General features: G+C 44.4%; 1 protein-coding gene across 7 annotated transcripts in view; it reads right to left on the reverse strand.

Annotated features, from left to right (window-relative positions):
- The window catches only part of LOC110526709 (cell migration inducing hyaluronidase 1), a 166826-nt gene that overhangs the window by 140252 nt on the left and 7635 nt on the right, over window positions 1–18939 (reverse strand). For 4 of the 7 annotated variants that reach the window (XM_036963445.1, XM_036963444.1, XM_036963447.1 and 1 more), the window contains one exon: window positions 17420–17470. The exons of the other annotated variants lie outside the window; for them this stretch is intronic. The gene's annotated coding sequence lies outside the window, so the exon portion shown is untranslated. The remainder of the gene's footprint in view (window positions 1–17419; window positions 17471–18939) is intronic. 7 annotated transcript variants of the gene reach the window in all.

Raw genomic sequence — 18939 nt, forward strand, 5'->3', positions numbered from 1 at the left:
AGAGAGAAACGATACACGATACTCAGGGTGAATATTTAGAGAGAGAAACGACACACACGATACTCAGGGTGAATATTTAGAGAGAGAAACGATACACACGATACTCAGGGTGAATATTTAGAGGGAGAAACGACACACACGATACTCAGGGTGAATATTTAGAGAGAGAAACGACACACGATACTCAGGGTGAATATTTAGAGAGAGAAACGATACACACGATACTCAGGGTGAATATTTAGAGAGAGAAACGATACACACGATACTCAGGGTGAATATTTAGAGAGAGAAACGATACACACGATACTCAGGGTGAATATTTAGAGAGAGAAACGATACACACGATACTCAGGGTGAATATTTAGAGAGAGAAACGACACACACGATACTCAGGGTGAATATTTAGAGAGAGAAACGACACACGATACTCAGGGTGAATATTTAGAGAGAGAAACGACACACGATACTCAGGGTGAATATTTAGAGGGAGAAACGACACACACGATACTCAGGGTGAATATTTAGAGAGAGAAACGATACACACGATACTCAGGGTGAATATTTAGAGGGAGAAACGACACACACGATACTCAGGGTGAATATTTAGAGAGAGAAACGATACACACGATACTCAGGGTGAATATTTAGAGAGAGAAACGACACACACGATACTCAGGGTGAATATTTAGAGAGAGAAACGATACACACGATACTCAGGGTGAATATTTAGAGAGACAAACGACAAACGATACTCAGGGTGAATATTTAGAGAGAGAAACGATACACACGATACTCAGGGTGAATATTTAGAGAGAGAAACGACAAACGATACTCAGGGTGAATATTTAGAGAGAGAAACGACAAACGATACTCAGGGTGAATATTTAGAGAGAGAAACGATACACACGATACTCAGGGTGAATATTTAGAGAGAGAAACGACAAACGATACTCAGGGTGAATATTTAGAGGGAGAAACGACACACACGATACTCAGGGTGAATATTTAGAGAGAGAAACGATACACACGATACTCAGGGTGAATATTTAGAGAGAGAAACGATACACACGATACTCAGGGTGAATATTTAGAGAGAGAAACGATACACACGATACTCAGGGTGAATATTTAGAGGGAGAAACGACACACACGATACTCAGGGTGAATAGTTAGAGAGAGAAACGATACACACGATACTCAGGGTGAATATTTAGAGGGAGAAACGATACACACGATACTCAGGGTGAATATTTAGAGAGAGAAACGATACACACGATACTCAGGGTGAATATTTAGAGAGAGAAACGATACACACGATACTCAGGGTGAATATTTAGAGAGAGAAACGATACACACGATACTCAGGGTGAATATTTAGAGAGAGAAACGATACACACGATACTCAGGGTGAATATTTAGAGAGAGAAACGATACACACGATACTCAGGGTGAATATTTAGAGAGAGAAACGATACACACGATACTCAGGGTGAATATTTAGAGAGAGAAACGATACACACGATACTCAGGGTGAATATTTAGAGAGAGAAACGATACACACGATACTCAGGGTGAATATTTAGAGAGAGAAACGATACACACGATACTCAGGGTGAATATTTAGAGAGAGAAACGATACACACGATACTCAGGGTGAATATTTAGAGAGAGAAACGATACACACGATACTCAGGGTGAATATTTAGAGAGAGAAACGATACACACGATACTCAGGGTGAATATTTAGAGAGAGAAACGATACACACGATACTCAGGGTGAATATTTAGAGAGAGAAACGACACACGATACTCTCGGTGAATATTTCGAGACAGAAACGACACACACGATACTCAGGGTGAATATTTAGAGAGAGAAACGATACACACGATACTCAGGGTGAATATTTAGAGAGAGAAACGATACACACGATACTCAGGGTGAATATTTAGAGAGAGAAACGATACACACGATACTCAGGGTGAATATTTAGAGAGAGAAACGATACACACGATACTCAGGGTGAATATTTAGAGAGAGAAACGATACACACGATACTCAGGGTGAATATTTAGAGAGAGAAACGATACACACGATACTCAGGGTGAATATTTAGAGAGAGAAACAACACACGATACTCAGGGTGAATAGTTAGAGGGAGATGTCATATTGGGCAGTACAAAATGTGATAAAGTACCATTCCTAGGCAGTCATTGAAAATAAGAATTTGTTCTTGCCTAGTTATTGCCTGACTTGCCTAGTTAAATAAAGGTAAAAAATGTTTTAAAATATCCAAGGTTGACACAAACTGGATGGAGAAGAGAAAGACTGGTCACTCTCTCAACACCAAGCCAACAGAAAAACTGACTGGAAAGCATCTCTCATCTTTGTTCCATCTCTTAACCATGTGGACATGCTCACTCTGTTGCACTCTCTACCCTGCTGAGCACCCACTACGCGCACGCGCACACACACACACACACACACACACACACACACACACACAGACACGCAGACACACACACACACGCAGACACACACACACACGCAGACACACACACACACACGCAGACACACACACACACACACACACACGCAGACACACACACACACACACACACGCAGACACGCAGACACACACACACACGCAGACACACACACACACGCAGACACACACACACACGCAGACACACACACACACACGCAGACACACACACACACACGCAGACACACACACACACACGCAGACACACACACACACACGCAGACACACACACACACACGCAGACACACACACACACACGCAGACACACACACACACACACACACACACACACACACAGACACACACACACACACACACACACACGGTAAGGAGTACATTCTACAGTAGTGCACTGGACCATATTCCACCTGGGAAGCTCCCCAAAACCAACACATTCACCACTAACTGACTGACTGTGTGTGTGTGTTTGTGCCTGCGAGCTTGTGTGCATACACGTGTCTGTGTGTATGTGTGTGTGCGTGCGTGTGTGTTTGTTTCTGCGAGATTGTGTGCCTACACGTGTGTGTGTGTGTGTGTGTGTGAGTGTTTGTGCCTGCGAGGGTGTGTACCTGCACGTGTCTGTGTCTGTGTCTGTGTCTTGTGTGTGTGTGTGTGTGTGTGTGTGTGTGTGTGTGTGTGCGTGCGTGTGTGTGCGTGTGTGTGTGAATGCATCCATTCACTCCTCTCATCTCCTCTCCAGATGAGTCCAGACTCTAGCCAGCCTTTCCTATTTCACCTGGCTCTCTACCATGGAATCTGCAGCCCTAATGTACCTCAACAGGAAAAAAACACATCAACCATTATGCAACATAAACATTCATTAATATGACAAAATAGCATGCTTCATAACAGCTGTCAGCTATCACAGCATTATTTAGCATGATTAAAGATATGTCAATGTACATAGAAACATAGTCCATCTAGCCTGTTGGTGGATCAGTGTGCTCCTACACATACTATTCTACTCTGTATGTCACACACACACAATATCTGTGTCTGTCAGAGGAAATGTTGACTTGACCTAGGGGTCAACGTTAGTTCTGCTACCCTCAGCACACACTGAGCACACACACACACACGGTAGAGCTGATTTAAAGAGGATAGCATGCACACACACACACATGGTAGAGCTGATTTAAAGAGGATAGCATGCACACACACGGTAGAGCTGATTTAAAGAGGATAGCATGCACACACACACATGGTAGAGCTGATTTAAAGAGGATAGCATGCACACACACACACACATGGTAGAGCTGATTTAAAGAGGATAGCATGCACACACACACTGTAGAGCTGATTTAAAGAGGATAGCATGCACACACACACACACACGGTAGAGCTGATTTAAAGAGGATAGCATGCACACACACACACAGTAGAGCTGATTTAAAGAGGATAGCATGCATACACACACGGTAGAGCTGATTTAAAGAGGATAGCATGCATACACACACACACAGTAGAGCTGATTTAAAGAGGATAGCATGCACACACACACACACACACACACACACACACACACACACACACACACACACACGGTAGAGCTGATTTAAAGAGGATAGCATGCACACACACACATGGTAGAGCTGATTTAAAGAGGATAGCATGCACACACACACACGGTAGAGCTGATTTAAAGAGGATAGCATGCACACACACACAGGCAGGCCCCAACAATTCACACAAAAGCCATCCTGGTGCCATAACATGCTGGGTTAGCACATACAGTGACCTCCACCCAGCCAAACCCCTGAAGACAGAGAGAGAAAGAGATCAAAACCTTGACAAGGCACATGCTCAGTGAGCACAGCGTTGCCATTGAGAAGGTAGACACAGGACAACCTGGCTCCCTGTAGAGGAAAGGCTGTGCAACCACTGCACCACAGCAGAACCCAAGACAGATCTGCATTTCCTGACTAAATGTAAAAAATATTAAGGAATTAAGTGTCCTTTCCCAAATTTGAAACCCTTATTGAAGGTTTCAAAGACCTCTCTGATGAGAATAGGCTACTTGTCCTGTTGGGGGAAGACTCAGAGAGATGTGGGTTGGCAGCGCACTACATTGCTGCCTGCCATAAGATGAGGGACAGTGTCTAACAGACCAACCAACCTGCACATGTCCTCTATGTTATTGTTACTGTCCATTGTATGGTTATTTTTACCCTTGATTATTGTTGCTACTGATTGTCCAGTGACAAAGTATGCTTTGGCAATATGTACATTGTTACATCATGCCAATAACGCAATTTAAATGAGAGATGAAATTAGAGGGCTGGAGAAACGGAGAAGAGAAACATCTGTGGAGAGAAGTTCGGGAGCCCAAGTGACTCATGGGTCTAAGGCGATGCATCTCAGTGCAAGAGGCGACACTACAGTCCCTGGTTCAAATCCAGGCTGAATCACATCCGGCCATGATTGGGAGTCCCATAGGGCAGTGCACAATTGGCCCAGCGTCGTCCGGGGTAGGCGTCATTGTAAACAAGAATTTGTTCTTAACTGACTTGCCTAGTTAAATAAAATAAATAAATAAGTGCTGTGGGCTGTAGAAGCCCCATTTGAGGGGGAACATGGAGAGATGTACTGGGGGTTGTAGAAGCACCATGGTAAGAGTACAGCATCAGGACTACTGTGGGTTGTAGAAGCCCCATGGTAACAGTACAGCATCAGGACTACTGTGGGTTGTAGAAGCCTCATGGTAACAGTACAGCATCAGGACTACTGTGGGTTGTAGAAGCACCATGGTAAGAGTACAGCATCAGGACTACTGTGGGTTGTAGAAGCCCCATGGTAAGAGTACATCATCAGGACTACTGTGGGTTGTAGAAGCCCCATGGTAACAGTACAGCATCAGGACTACTGTGGGTTGTAGAAGCCTCATGGTAACAGTACAACATCAGGACTACTGTGGGTTGTAGAATCCCCATGGTAACAGCACAGCATCAGGACTACTGTGGGTTGTAGAATCCCCATGGTAACAGCACAGCATCAGGACTACTGTGTAACTCACCAGCATAACAACCACCGCTACCAGGCATAAAAGCCTGGACAAACAAACACAATAAACTGCCTGCACCTAGCCAATGGTAGAACACACACACACCAAGGACACCTTGTAAGCTACCCTCTCCCTGGCTCTGATTTGAATGAAAGGTAAATGTGAATCAACATTATGTTCAGGTGGCAGAAGTCTGTTCTTACTGCTAACCTTCCAGCCTTGTAGCCTTTTCATCCCCATAGCTGCTTTAGTCACTAAAGAAACCCCTCATTTGCCTAATTCATGTCACCTATTCTGGGTCTGCAGCCCAACTGGCACCCTATTCCCTATATAGTGCACTACTTTTGACCAGGACCCATAGGGTGCCATTTGGGACGCAATCCATGTCTGCGTATCCCATCGGAATACACAGATGGTATTACGTATTCTCACCCCCCAAAATATAAAGAAAGAAATGAATCTGAAATGCCAAGCTGTGTATAATAGGTTACTCTCCCCTCAGCTGTAGCTTCTCATCTTAACCCTGAGACAAGGGCTGCGTCTTGAATGGCACCCTATTCCCTATACTGTATAGTCCACTACATTTGACTAGAGCCCTATGAGCCCTTGTCAAAAGTAGTGCACATTGTAAGGACTAGGGTGGCATTTGGGACGCAGACAAGGTGACAGTAGAAATAGTGTAAATCCCTGAATCAAAAGAAAAGCAGCTTTAATGAGAGAGAGGGAGATAGAGTGAGGAGAGGGAGAGATGGAATGAGAGAGCGAGAGAGAGGGGAAGAGAGAGAGGGGGAGAGATGGAGTGAGGAGAGAGAGAGAGAGAGAGAGAGAGAGGGAGAGAGAGGGAGAGAGAGGGAGCGAGAGAGAGATGGAACGAGAGAGAGCGAGAGAGAGAGGGGAAGAGAGAGAGAGGGAGAGAAGGAGTGAGAAAGAGAGCAGGGAGAGATGGAGAGAGAGGGGGAGATAGGGGGGTAGCACAGATAGAGCGGGGGATGAGAGAGAAAGGGGGGGTTGAATCAGTGTGTGTAGGCGTGTGTGTACGTGTGTGTGTGCGTGTGTGTGTGGGTGTCCATTTGTCTCTCTGTAAATAGGCTCAGGCTGTCATACTTGAGTAAAAGTAAAGATACCTTAATAGAAAATGACTCAAGTAAAAGTGAAAGTCATCCAGTAAAATACTACTTTAGTAAAAGTCTAAAAGTATTTAGTTGCAAATATACTTGGGTATATAAATTAAATAGAATTGCTACAATAAAGTAAAAGTATAAATCATTTCAAATTCTTTACATAAAGTAAATCAGATGGTACCATTTTCTTGTTTTTTTTGCCACTCAGACATCATTTACAGATAGCCAGGGGAAGACTCCAACACTCAGACATAATTTACAGATAGCCAGGGGAACACTCCAACACTCAGACATCATTTACAGATAGCCAGGGGCACACTCCAACACTCAGACATTATTTACAGATAGCCAGGGGAACACTCCAACACTCAGACATCATTTACAGATAGCCAGGGGAACACTCCAACACTTAGACATCATTTACAGATAGCCAGGGGAAGACTCCAACACTCAGACATCATTTACAGATAGCCAGGGGAACACTCCAACACTCAGACATCATTTACAGATAGCCAGGGGCACACTCCAACACTCAGACATTATTTACAGATAGCCAGGGGAACACTCCAACACTCAGACATTATTTACAGATAGCCAGGGGAAGACTCCAACACTCAGACATCATTTACAGATAGCCAGGGGAAGATTCCAACACTCAGACATAATTTACAGATAGCCAGGGGAACACTCCAACACTCAGACATCATTTACAGATAGCCAGGGGAAGACTCCAACACTCAGACATCATTTACAGATAGCCAGGGGAACACTCCAACACTCAGACATCATTTACAGATAGCCAGGGGAACACTCCAACACTCAGACATCATTTACAGATAGCCAGGGGCACACTCCAACACTCAGACATTATTTACAGATAGCCAGGGGAACACTCCAACACTCAGACATCATTTACAGATAGCCAGGGGAACACTCCAACACTCAGACATCATTTACAGATAGCCAGGGGAACACTCCAACACTCAGACATCATTTACAGATAGCCAGGGGCACACTCCAACACTCAGACATTATTTACAGATAGCCAGGGGAACACTAACACTCAGACATCATTTACAGATAACCAGGGGAACACTCCAACACTCAGACGTCATTTACAGATAGCCAGGGGAACACTCCAACACTCAGACATCATTTACAGATAGCCAGGGGAAGACTCCAACACTCAGACATCATTTACAGATAGCCAGGGGAAGACTCCAACACTCAGACATCATTTACAGATAGCCAGGGGAAGACTCCAACACTCAGACATAATTTACAGATAGCCAGGGGAAGACTCCAACACTGAGACATCATTTACAGATAGCCAGGGGAAGACTCCAACACTCAGACATAATTTACAGATAGCCAGGGGAAGACTCCAACACTCAGACATCATTTACAGATAGCCAGGGGAACACTCCAACACTCAGACATCATTTACAGATAGCCAGGGGAACACTCCAACACTCAGACATCATTTACAGATAGCCAGGGGAACACTCCAACACTCAGACATCATTTACAGATAGCCAGGGGAAGACTCCAACACTCAGGCATCATTTACAGATAGCCAGGGGAAGACTCCAACACTCAGACATCATTTACAGATAGCCAGGGGAAGACTCCAACACTCAGACATCATTTACAGATAGCCAGGGGAAGACTCCAACACTCAGACATCATTTACAGATAGCCAGGGGAAGACTCCAACACTCAGACATCATTTACAGATAGCCAGGGGAAGACTCCAACACTCAGACATCATTTACAGATAGCCAGGGGAAGACTCCAACACTCAGACATCATTTACAGATAGCCAGGGGAAGACTCCAACACTCAGACATCATTTACAGATAGCCAGGGGAAGACTCCAACACTCAGACATCATTTACAGATAGCCAGGGGAACACTCCAACACTCAGACATCATTTACAGATAGCCAGGGGAACACTCCAACACTCAGACATCATTTACAGATAGCCATGGGAACTGATCAGAGGCAGTAGGGATGATAAGGGATGATCTTTTGATAAGTCTGTGAATTGGACCATTTTCCTGTTCTGCTAAAGAATTTAAAATGCACTTTGGTTGTCAGGTGTAAAAAGTACATGTATGGAGTAAAAAAGTACATTATTTTCTTTAGGAATGTAGTGAAGTAAAAGTAAAAGTTGTCAAAAATATAAATAGTAAAGTACAGATACCCAAAAAACTACTTAAGTAGTACTTTAAAGTATGTTTACTTATGTTGGTGAGGCTCTCTGACACGCTGCTCTCTGACACGCTGCTCTCTGACACGCTGCTCTCTGACACGCTACTCTCTGACACGCTACTCTCTGACACGCTGCTCTCTGACACGCTACTCTCTGACACGCTACTCTCTGACACGCTGCTCTCTGACACGCTGCTCTCTGACACGCTGCTCTCTGACACGCTACTCTCTGACACGCTACTCTCTGACACGCTACTCTCTGACACGCTGCTCTCTGACACGCTGCTCTCTGACACGCTGCTCTCTGACACGCTGCTCTCTGACACGCTACTCTCTGACACGCTACTCTCTGACACGCTGCTCTCTGACACGCTGCTCTCTGACACGCTGCTCTCTGACACGCTGCTCTCTGACACGCTGCTCTCTGACACGCTACTCTCTGACACGCTACTCTCTGACACGCTGCTCTCTGACACGCTACTCTCTGACACGCTGCTCTCTGACACGCTGCTCTCTGACACGCTGCTCTCTGACACGCTACTCTCTGACACGCTACTCTCTGACACGCTGCTCTCTGACACGCTGCTCTCTGACACGCTGCTCTCTGACACGCTGCTCTCTGACACGCTGCTCTCTGACACGCTGCTCTCTGACACGCTACTCTCTGACACGCTGCTCTCTGACACGCTACTCTCTGACACGCTGCTCTCTGACACGCTGCTCTCTGACACGCTGCTCTCTGACACGCTGCTCTCTGACACGCTGCTCTCTGACACGCTACTCTCTGACACGCTACTCTCTGACACGCTACTCTCTGACACGCTACTCTCTGACACGCTACTCTCTGACACGCTACTCTCTGACACGCTGCTCTCTGACACGCTGCTCTCTGACACGCTGCTCTCTGACACGCTACTCTCTGACACGCTGCTCTCTGACACGCTGCTCTCTGACACGCTGCTCTCTGACACGCTACTCTCTGACACGCTACTCTCTGACACGCTGCTCTCTGACACGCTACTCTCTGACACGCTGCTCTCTGACACGCTGCTCTCTGACACGCTGCTCTCTGACACGCTGCTCTCTGACACGCTGCTCTCTGAAAAGCCCTATAGGCTCTGGTCAAAAGACGTGCACTAGCCTATAGAGGGAATAAGGTGCCTTCGTGACAGCCCAGAATACGATATGATACTCACAACAACAAAACAGACTACAAAGTCCATCTCATACAGCTGTGGGCTGGAGGGTTTAACTGTTTCCAGAAATCAACTGACGGGTTGATTGATAGTTTCACTGAAGGTTTGTCTGTTTCTCATTCTACACAGAAGCCCATGAAGTAAGACACTGATGAGTTACACACCATCAACTGAACAACTGCTTACACTCTCACACACACACACACACACACCGTCTTGATCAACCTGCCAGTGTTCTACAGTGTTCTCTACCCAGCCTCCACATGGTTGACATCAGCCAGTCCTCTCTACCCAACCTCCACATGGTTGACATCAGCCAGTCCTCTCTACCCAGCCTACACATGGTTGGCATCAGCCAGTCCTCTCTACCCAGCCTCCACATGGTTGGCATCAGCCAGTCCTCTCTACCCAGCCTCCACATGGTTGACATCAGCCAGTCCTCTCTACCCAGCCTACACATGGTTGGCATCAGCCAGTCCTCTCTACCCAGCCTTCACATGGTTGGCATCAGCCAGTCCTCTCTACCCAGCCTCCACATGGTTGACATGCCAGTCAGTTTTAATACCAGAAACATATGGACTCCATTATTGTGATGCATCAGATCTTATTGTTCCACTGCTTCTCCAGATTTTCCCTTTCCCCTCTCTTTGGAATATGGCTCCAGTCTGTGTCAGTGTGTGTCCTTTTAAATAGCCTCTGCAGGCCAGACCTCTAGAGTCACGAACCTCTGAGATGACTGAAGACTTAGAGTTTTTATTCAGTTCTATAATTATATAGCATGTGAGTTTAAGTATGCCCTTTGTAGCTGGCACATTAAAACACCATCTTTGAGGACAGCTTGTGTGTGCGTGCGTGTATCAGTGTGTGTGTGTCTGTGTGTGTCTGTGTGTGTCCGTGTATGTATGTCTGTGTGTGTCAGTGTGTGCGTGTGTGTGTCCGTTTGAGGGCCACCAGATGAGAAAGACAAAACAGGACTTACCCACCTCAATTTCTCAGGATGACATCACTCCTACCCAAAACACAGGGTGATTGGTCAGAGATTGGCCTATCAGTGTAACGGACATCAGCGGGGACAATGATAGGAGCAGGGTAACATTGCCCCTAGATGCTGATCTTGTGTCAGTTCGGCATTTTCCCCACTAATGGTTAAGGTTAGGATTGGGGGAGGGGAAGCTGATCCTGGATCTGGGCTTTCACTCTGTCTGCAATAGCATCCAGAAGGAAGAGTGTATCTCTGTGGTGCTGATTATGGTTAGCATATACATATAACACAACACCCACACGTACTGTACATCTGAGAGCACAGAGGCACACACCCTCTCTCTCACACATGGAGCTTGTTTTCTATTCGTTTTGACACTGCATGCTTTTATTGCTCACTGAAAGGTACTCAGCCTGCCTGAGAGTGTGACAGCAAATGAAGACTAGGCAGTGCTAAACAACAGTCAATGTGTGTGTGTGTGTGTGAGAGAGGGGGGGCTAACCTAGCCTCCATTAACACAATAAAGTAAACACCTAGCTAGCTAACTGTGTTTTCATTTACAACTCATTACTCAACCATTGGAATCCACAGAGAGGTAAAATACACACACAGACACTGTACATCAACACACCGTAAAGTACACACACACACACATACACACACACACACACACACACACAACACAACCTGGAGTGACAAAGCAGCCATCAACAGGAGGTTGCTCAGGTGCAGAAAGAGTCCTGATCAATGAACTAATCAATTATTGTCTAAATAAATGGATGGATGGATCGATAAATGAATTACTAAATGAATGAACAAATTAAACAAATTAAGAAACTAATGATGGATGCAAAGCAATAATAGTATCATCTTGGGATTTGTCCCTAGTTGGGATGATCTATAATTAAGATGGGTAGCCCAACACAGACTGGATTTGTCCCTAGTTGGGATGATCTATAATTAAGATGGGTAGCCCAACACAGACTGGATTTGTCCCTAGTTGGGATGATCTATAATTAAGATGGGTAGCCCAACACAGACTGGATTTGTCCCTAGTTGGGATGATCTATAATTAAGATGGGTAGCCCAACACAGACTGGATTTGTCCCTATTTGGGATGATCTAGAATTATGATGGGTAGCCCAACACAGACTGGATTTGTCCCCATGATCTTTAAGACGAGCCGTGGAAAATCAGAGAGAATGGACAGACCTGGAGATCTGTCTCTGTCTGTCTGTCTTGTCTGTGTCTGTCCAGGATGGATATGGCTGTAGCCATTCTCACTGTGTGTATGTAACATCCTCTTGCCTGAGTTAACAAACACATCTGTCTGTACACAGCTCCTGTGCTCTCAACATCTGCAATATAAACAATCTATTGCAATGCAACACAACACAAAGCAACACAACAGAAAGCAACACAACACAACGCAAAGCAACACAACACAAAGCAACACAACACAACACAATGCAACACAACACAATGCAACACAACACAAAGCAACACAACGCAACACAACACAATGCAACACAACACAATGCAACACAACACAACACAATGCAACACAACACAATGCAACACAACACAATGCAACACAACACAATGCAACACAACACAATGCAACACAACACAATGCAACACAACACAATGCAACACAACACAATGCAACACAACACAACACAACAACACAACTCAAAGCAATACAACACAAAGCAACACAACACAATGCAACACAACACAAAGCAAAGCAACACAACACAAAGCAACACAACACAATGCAACACAACACAATGCAACACAACACAAAGCAACACAACGCAACACAACGCAACACAACACAACACAACGCAACACAATGCAACACAACACAACACAATGCAACACAACACAATGCAACACAACACAATGCAACACAACACAACACAACACAACTCAAAGCAATACAACACAAAGCAACACAACACAATGCAACACAACACAATGCAACACAACACAAAGCAAAACAACGCAACACAACACAAAGCAACACAACACAAAGCAACACAACAGAAAGCAACACAACACAACGCAAAGCAACACAACACAACGCAAAGCAACACAACACAAAGCAACACAACACAATGCAACACAACACAAAGCAACACAACACAACACAACGCAACACAACGCAACACAACGCAACACAATGCAACACAACACAACACAATGCAACACAACACAATGCAACACAACACAACACAACACAACTCAAAGCAATACAACACAAAGCAACACAACACAATGCAACACAACACAAAGCAAAACAAAGCAACACAACACAATGCAATACAACACAAAGCAACACAACACAATGCAACGCAACACAATGCAACACAACGCAATACAACACAAAGCAACACAACACAATGCAACGCAACACAACACAACACAATGCAACACAACACAAAGCAAAACAAAGCAGCACAACACAACACAACGCAACACAACGCAACACAACACAACGCAACACAACAGAAAGCAATACTACACTACAAAACATATTGCAATGCAACACAAAGCAACACAACACAATGCAACACAACACAAAGCAACACAACACAAAGCAACACAAAGCAACACAACACAAAGCAACACAACACAACACAAAGCAACACAACACAATGCAACACAACACAATGCAACACAACACAATGCAACACAAAGCAACACAACACAATGCAACACAACACAAACCAACACAACAGAAAGCAATATTACACTACAAAAATATTGCAATGCAACACAACACAAAGCAACACAAAGCAACACAACACAAAGCAACACAACACAAAGCAACACAAAGCAACACAAAGCAACACAACACAATGCAACACAACACAAAGCAACACAAAGCAACACAAAGCAACACAACAGAACGCAATACTACACTACAAAGCATATTGTAATGCAACAAAGCAACACAACACAACACAAAGCAACACAACACAATGCAACACAACACAAACCAACACAAAGCAACACAACACAATGCAACACAACCCAACACAACAGAAAGCATTACTACACTACAAAAATATTGCAATGCAACACAACACAAAGCAACACAACACAAAGCAACACAACACAAAGCAACACAAAGCAACACAACACAAAGCAACACAACACAACACAAAGCAACACAACACAATGCAACACAACACAATGCAACACAACACAATGCAACACAAAGCAACACAACACAATGCAACACAACACAAACCAACACAACAGAAAGCAATATTACACTACAAAAATATTGCAATGCAACACAACACAAAGCAACACAAAGCAACACAACACAAAGCAACACAACACAAAGCAACACAAAGCAACACAAAGCAACACAACACAATGCAACACAACACAAAGCAACACAAAGCAACACAAAGCAACACAACAGAACGCAATACTACACTACAAAGCATATTGTAATGCAACAAAGCAACACAACACAACACAAAGCAACACAACACAATGCAACACAACACAAACCAACACAAAGCAACACAACACAATGCAACACAACCCAACACAACAGAAAGCAATACTACACTACAAAAATATTGCAATGCAACACAACACAAAGCAACACAAAGCAACACAACACAAAGCAACACAACGCAACACAACAGAATGCAACACAACATGTCGCAGCACAAAACACAACATAACATAAAGTGGATCTGTAGTGAGAGGCTGTGGAATTCTATTTAACCAAACAGAAACAGTCCAAAGGACTGGGGCTTCATTTAAAAACAACAAGATGTTTTCATTCACTAAACTTGTTGCTCATTGTTCTCTTACATACCACAGCACACACCCACACCCTTTTACAACAGACACACACACAGTCACAGAAAACATCACACGTCATAAAGTATCATCGCTGCAGATTCTAGACCAAACATAGTGATTCAAGCTCTTTCAAGCTTCCAATTGAAGGTGCCTATTGAAAATACACAAAGGCGCTCTTAGAAACTGAGGGAGGCGGAGAGGAGAGCTACGAAGCAATAAAAACAACTCAAGTCAGGTCCGTCTGCTACAGCTGCATTACTGCTCTCAACCACGGTTAGTGTGAAAATGATTCTATGGAGAGTGGGTGAAGAGGAAGACGTCTACAGTACCTACCATTTAGTAGAAAACTAAATCCCTTCCTCAGTGGCAATAGCTTAGCTCTAGGACAGACATAAATACATGTTAAATGAGTGTTTATGAAAATGTATCACTGAAACACATTGAACTTCTGGAATGAACTCCCCGGTTGGTATGAGATATCAGGCAAATAACATCTTTCTTCTTCCATTTTCTTCTCTTGCTCTTTCTTCCCTTTTCAATTCTATCTATATTCATGCTTGTGTATTGGGAGGGATGGGTTCTCCCATCTCATAGCCCTCTGGGTGCTGGGGAACTTGAAATGTACACACACACACACAACCACATGCTCGTACACACATGCTCTCTCACACACACACACACTGGGACCATGCTCCCACCCATCCAGGACATCTACTTGAAACAATGCCTGAGGAAGTCCTGCAGCATCATCAAGGACCCCCCCCCCCCCCCCCCCTCCCTTGGGACAATTGAGAGATGGATTGTCTATGTGTGCCATTCAGAGGGTGAATGGGCAAGACAAAATATCTAAGTGCCTTTGAACGGTGTATGGTAGTAGGTGCCAGGCGCACCAGTTTGAGTGTGTCACAAACGGGTTTTTCACGCTAAACAGTTTCCCGTGTGCATCAAGAATGGTTCACCACCCAAAGGACATCCAGCCAACTTGACACAACTGTGGGAAGCAGTGGAGTCAACATGGGACAGCATCCCTGTGGAACGCTTTTGACCTCTTGTAGAGTCCATGCCCCATCAACTCAATATTAGGAAGGTGTTCCTAATGTTTTGTACACTCATGTTACACACACATTATAACTGCTGCTTACCAGACTGTTATTAACCTGCTCAGTTGATACACTTCCCTCCAATCCCCCATTGCCCAGAACACATGTACATATCGGACTAGAAATGGTTCCTTCCTGTTTTATACTTGTACTAAAATGTTTATTCTATTCTACTGAGCCATTTACTTTATGTTTGTAGTCTTATATTGTATTATTGGTTATTGTTGTTGCATTGTGGAGAAGGAACCTGCAAGTAAGCATTTCATTGGACGATGTATACCATGTGTATCCTGTACACTGTTAGACTAATATGTGCGCGCACACACACACACACACACACACACACACACACACACGCGCACACACACACACACACACACCTCCTAAGCCCTCAGAGTAGTGGGGTTGAAAGTAGGAACATCCTGTAGGGGAGAAAGAGGTCATGCTAGGATACACTCTGTATGGGTACTGGGCTGACTTAAAACAAATTGAAACCACACACACACCTCCCATGACTGGAGAAACTACATCAGGAAGACATACACATCCCTGGGGTCTCACTTAAAACACACACACACACTGATCTTGTTAACTTATATAAGTATTGAATAAGTAATACATGCTGAAGTGAACAACTACACACTAAACATGCCGTTAGCATCATCAGAATCACCTCAACATCCGAGCAGAGCTAAATTAAAATATGTCATCAATTCTGCCTCTCCAGCTTTCCTACATTCATTTAGAACACGAGACACAAATCTGGGGCTGGTACTGCTGAATTACTAGGATAAACCAACCAGCTAACATCAGAAACAAGCCTTGGGGAGACACAGACAGGCAGACAGACTCACGCACCAACAATGGTATCTGCAACCGGCCTTGGATAGAGATATAGACAGACAGACAGACAGACAGACAGACAGACAGACAGACAGACAGACAGACAGACAGACAGACAGACAGACAGACAGACAGACAGACAGACAGACAGACAGACAGACAGAGACAGAGACAGAGAGACAGACAGAGACAGAGACAGAGAGAGACACACACTGTGTGCCATACGACAGCCATCAGCTAGATGAGATTGACACGTAGCAGGCAGATGAAAGACAAGACTCAGCCCTCTGTTCATTCCTCCCTGCAGTCACATTCTACTGAGGTCTCTCACTTTCATACATCCATTATTCCCTACACTACATGGTGTGGCGAGGACACACACACACACACACACACACACACACACTGTGACAACAACATGCAGTGCTGGGGATCGACTCATGGAATCTGTGCCTTGCAGAATACTGGGGAGCAAGCTGTCGGGGAGCACTTACACAGCTTTATCTGTGTGTGTATGTATTTGTGTATGCATTTGTTTATGTGTGTGTATGTGTGTGTGTATATATCTGTGTGTGTGTACTCACCTTGTCACCACAGTCAAGCGGGCTGGATCCACTCTTGTTCCCACAGTCTTCCTGAAACACAGAGAAAATCACAAGCCACATGTTGGTTGTTTGTCTATTCAATTCAGTCCTGTATGAAAACAAATCTAGAAAATGAATAACATTACATTTCTCTCCCCATTACTTAGATGTTTGTTCTCTTACAGTATATTCCTTGAGAGCTTGATTCTCTGATTGTATTAGATTGATTCAAGTGTTACATGTGTTTTTCTTTCCAAAATGAAACCAGTCAAAACCTGGTGATGACCACATGAATATCCATCAAGTCTCCTATGATTTGTGATGGGCTGGATCCAAAAAGTCCTATTTCTCCTCCAGGATGTGACAGTAACTTGTTGGTATTCTACCAGCTCTCTCAATTTCCTATTTTCATCAAGGGAATATGATAGTCTCCTTCTCTCTTTCTGTCTATCCTCAACCCCCACCCCTCTCTCTTTCTCCAATCCCATCTTTCTCTCCGTTCTTTCAAACCAAATCGCTCTCCAAACCATCCTTCTATTTTCTCCAATCTCTCTCCCTTCCAACCCCTCCCTCTCTCCATCTCCCCTTCTCTCTTACTCCCCCCACCTCTCTAACCCAATCTCTCTCCCTTCCAACCCCTCCCTCTCTCCATCTCCCCTTCTCTCTTACTCCCTCCATCTCTCTAACCCAATCTCTCTCCCTTCCAACCCCTCCCTCTCTCCATCGCTCCAGCCTCTCTAGGTAGTGACAGGTAGTTTATTCCCTCCTATTCTGACAGATGTCAGCTTTGACAACCCTGCCTCATCCTCCACAAGGATTACTCTCCTTCCAAGAGATATGGCTCTGTGTATCGCATCCTCTAACTCATTACAACACACACACACACACACACACGCACACACACACGCACACACACACGTACACACTAGTGCTGTCAAATTCAAATCTCGACCTGGAAGCCAATTCCACTGCTTTTTCATTCTTCCTAATCAGGGACTGATTTCAACCTGCGACACCAGGTGGCTGCAATAATTATCAGGTAGAGCAGAAACCCAGTAGGGTCCGGACATCGTAGGGTCAGAGTTCAATACCCCTGCTCTAGAGGTTTATGCCTTATTTGAGGAATATGTAACATTCTGTCTCTCATGTCCCAGAGGACAGTAGGCATATACACTGACTGGACAAAACATTATGAACACCTGCTGAAAGCTAGAGGACAGTAGACATATACACTGACTGGACAAAACATTATGAACACCTGCTGAAAGCTAGAGGACAGTAGACATATACACTGACTGGACTAAACATTATGAACACCTGCTGAAAGCTAGAGGACAGTAGACATATACACTGACTGGACAAAACATTATGAACACCTGCTGAAATCTAGAGGACAGTAGACATATACACTGACTGGACAAAACATTATGAACACCTGCTGAAAGCTAGAGGACAGTAGGCATATACACTGACTGGACTAAACATTATGAACACCTGCTGAAAGCTAGGAATCTCTTATT

Source organism: Oncorhynchus mykiss, chromosome 26 (genome assembly GCF_013265735.2).
Source record: "Oncorhynchus mykiss isolate Arlee chromosome 26, USDA_OmykA_1.1, whole genome shotgun sequence".
Taxonomy (NCBI): Eukaryota; Metazoa; Chordata; class Actinopteri; order Salmoniformes; family Salmonidae; genus Oncorhynchus; species Oncorhynchus mykiss.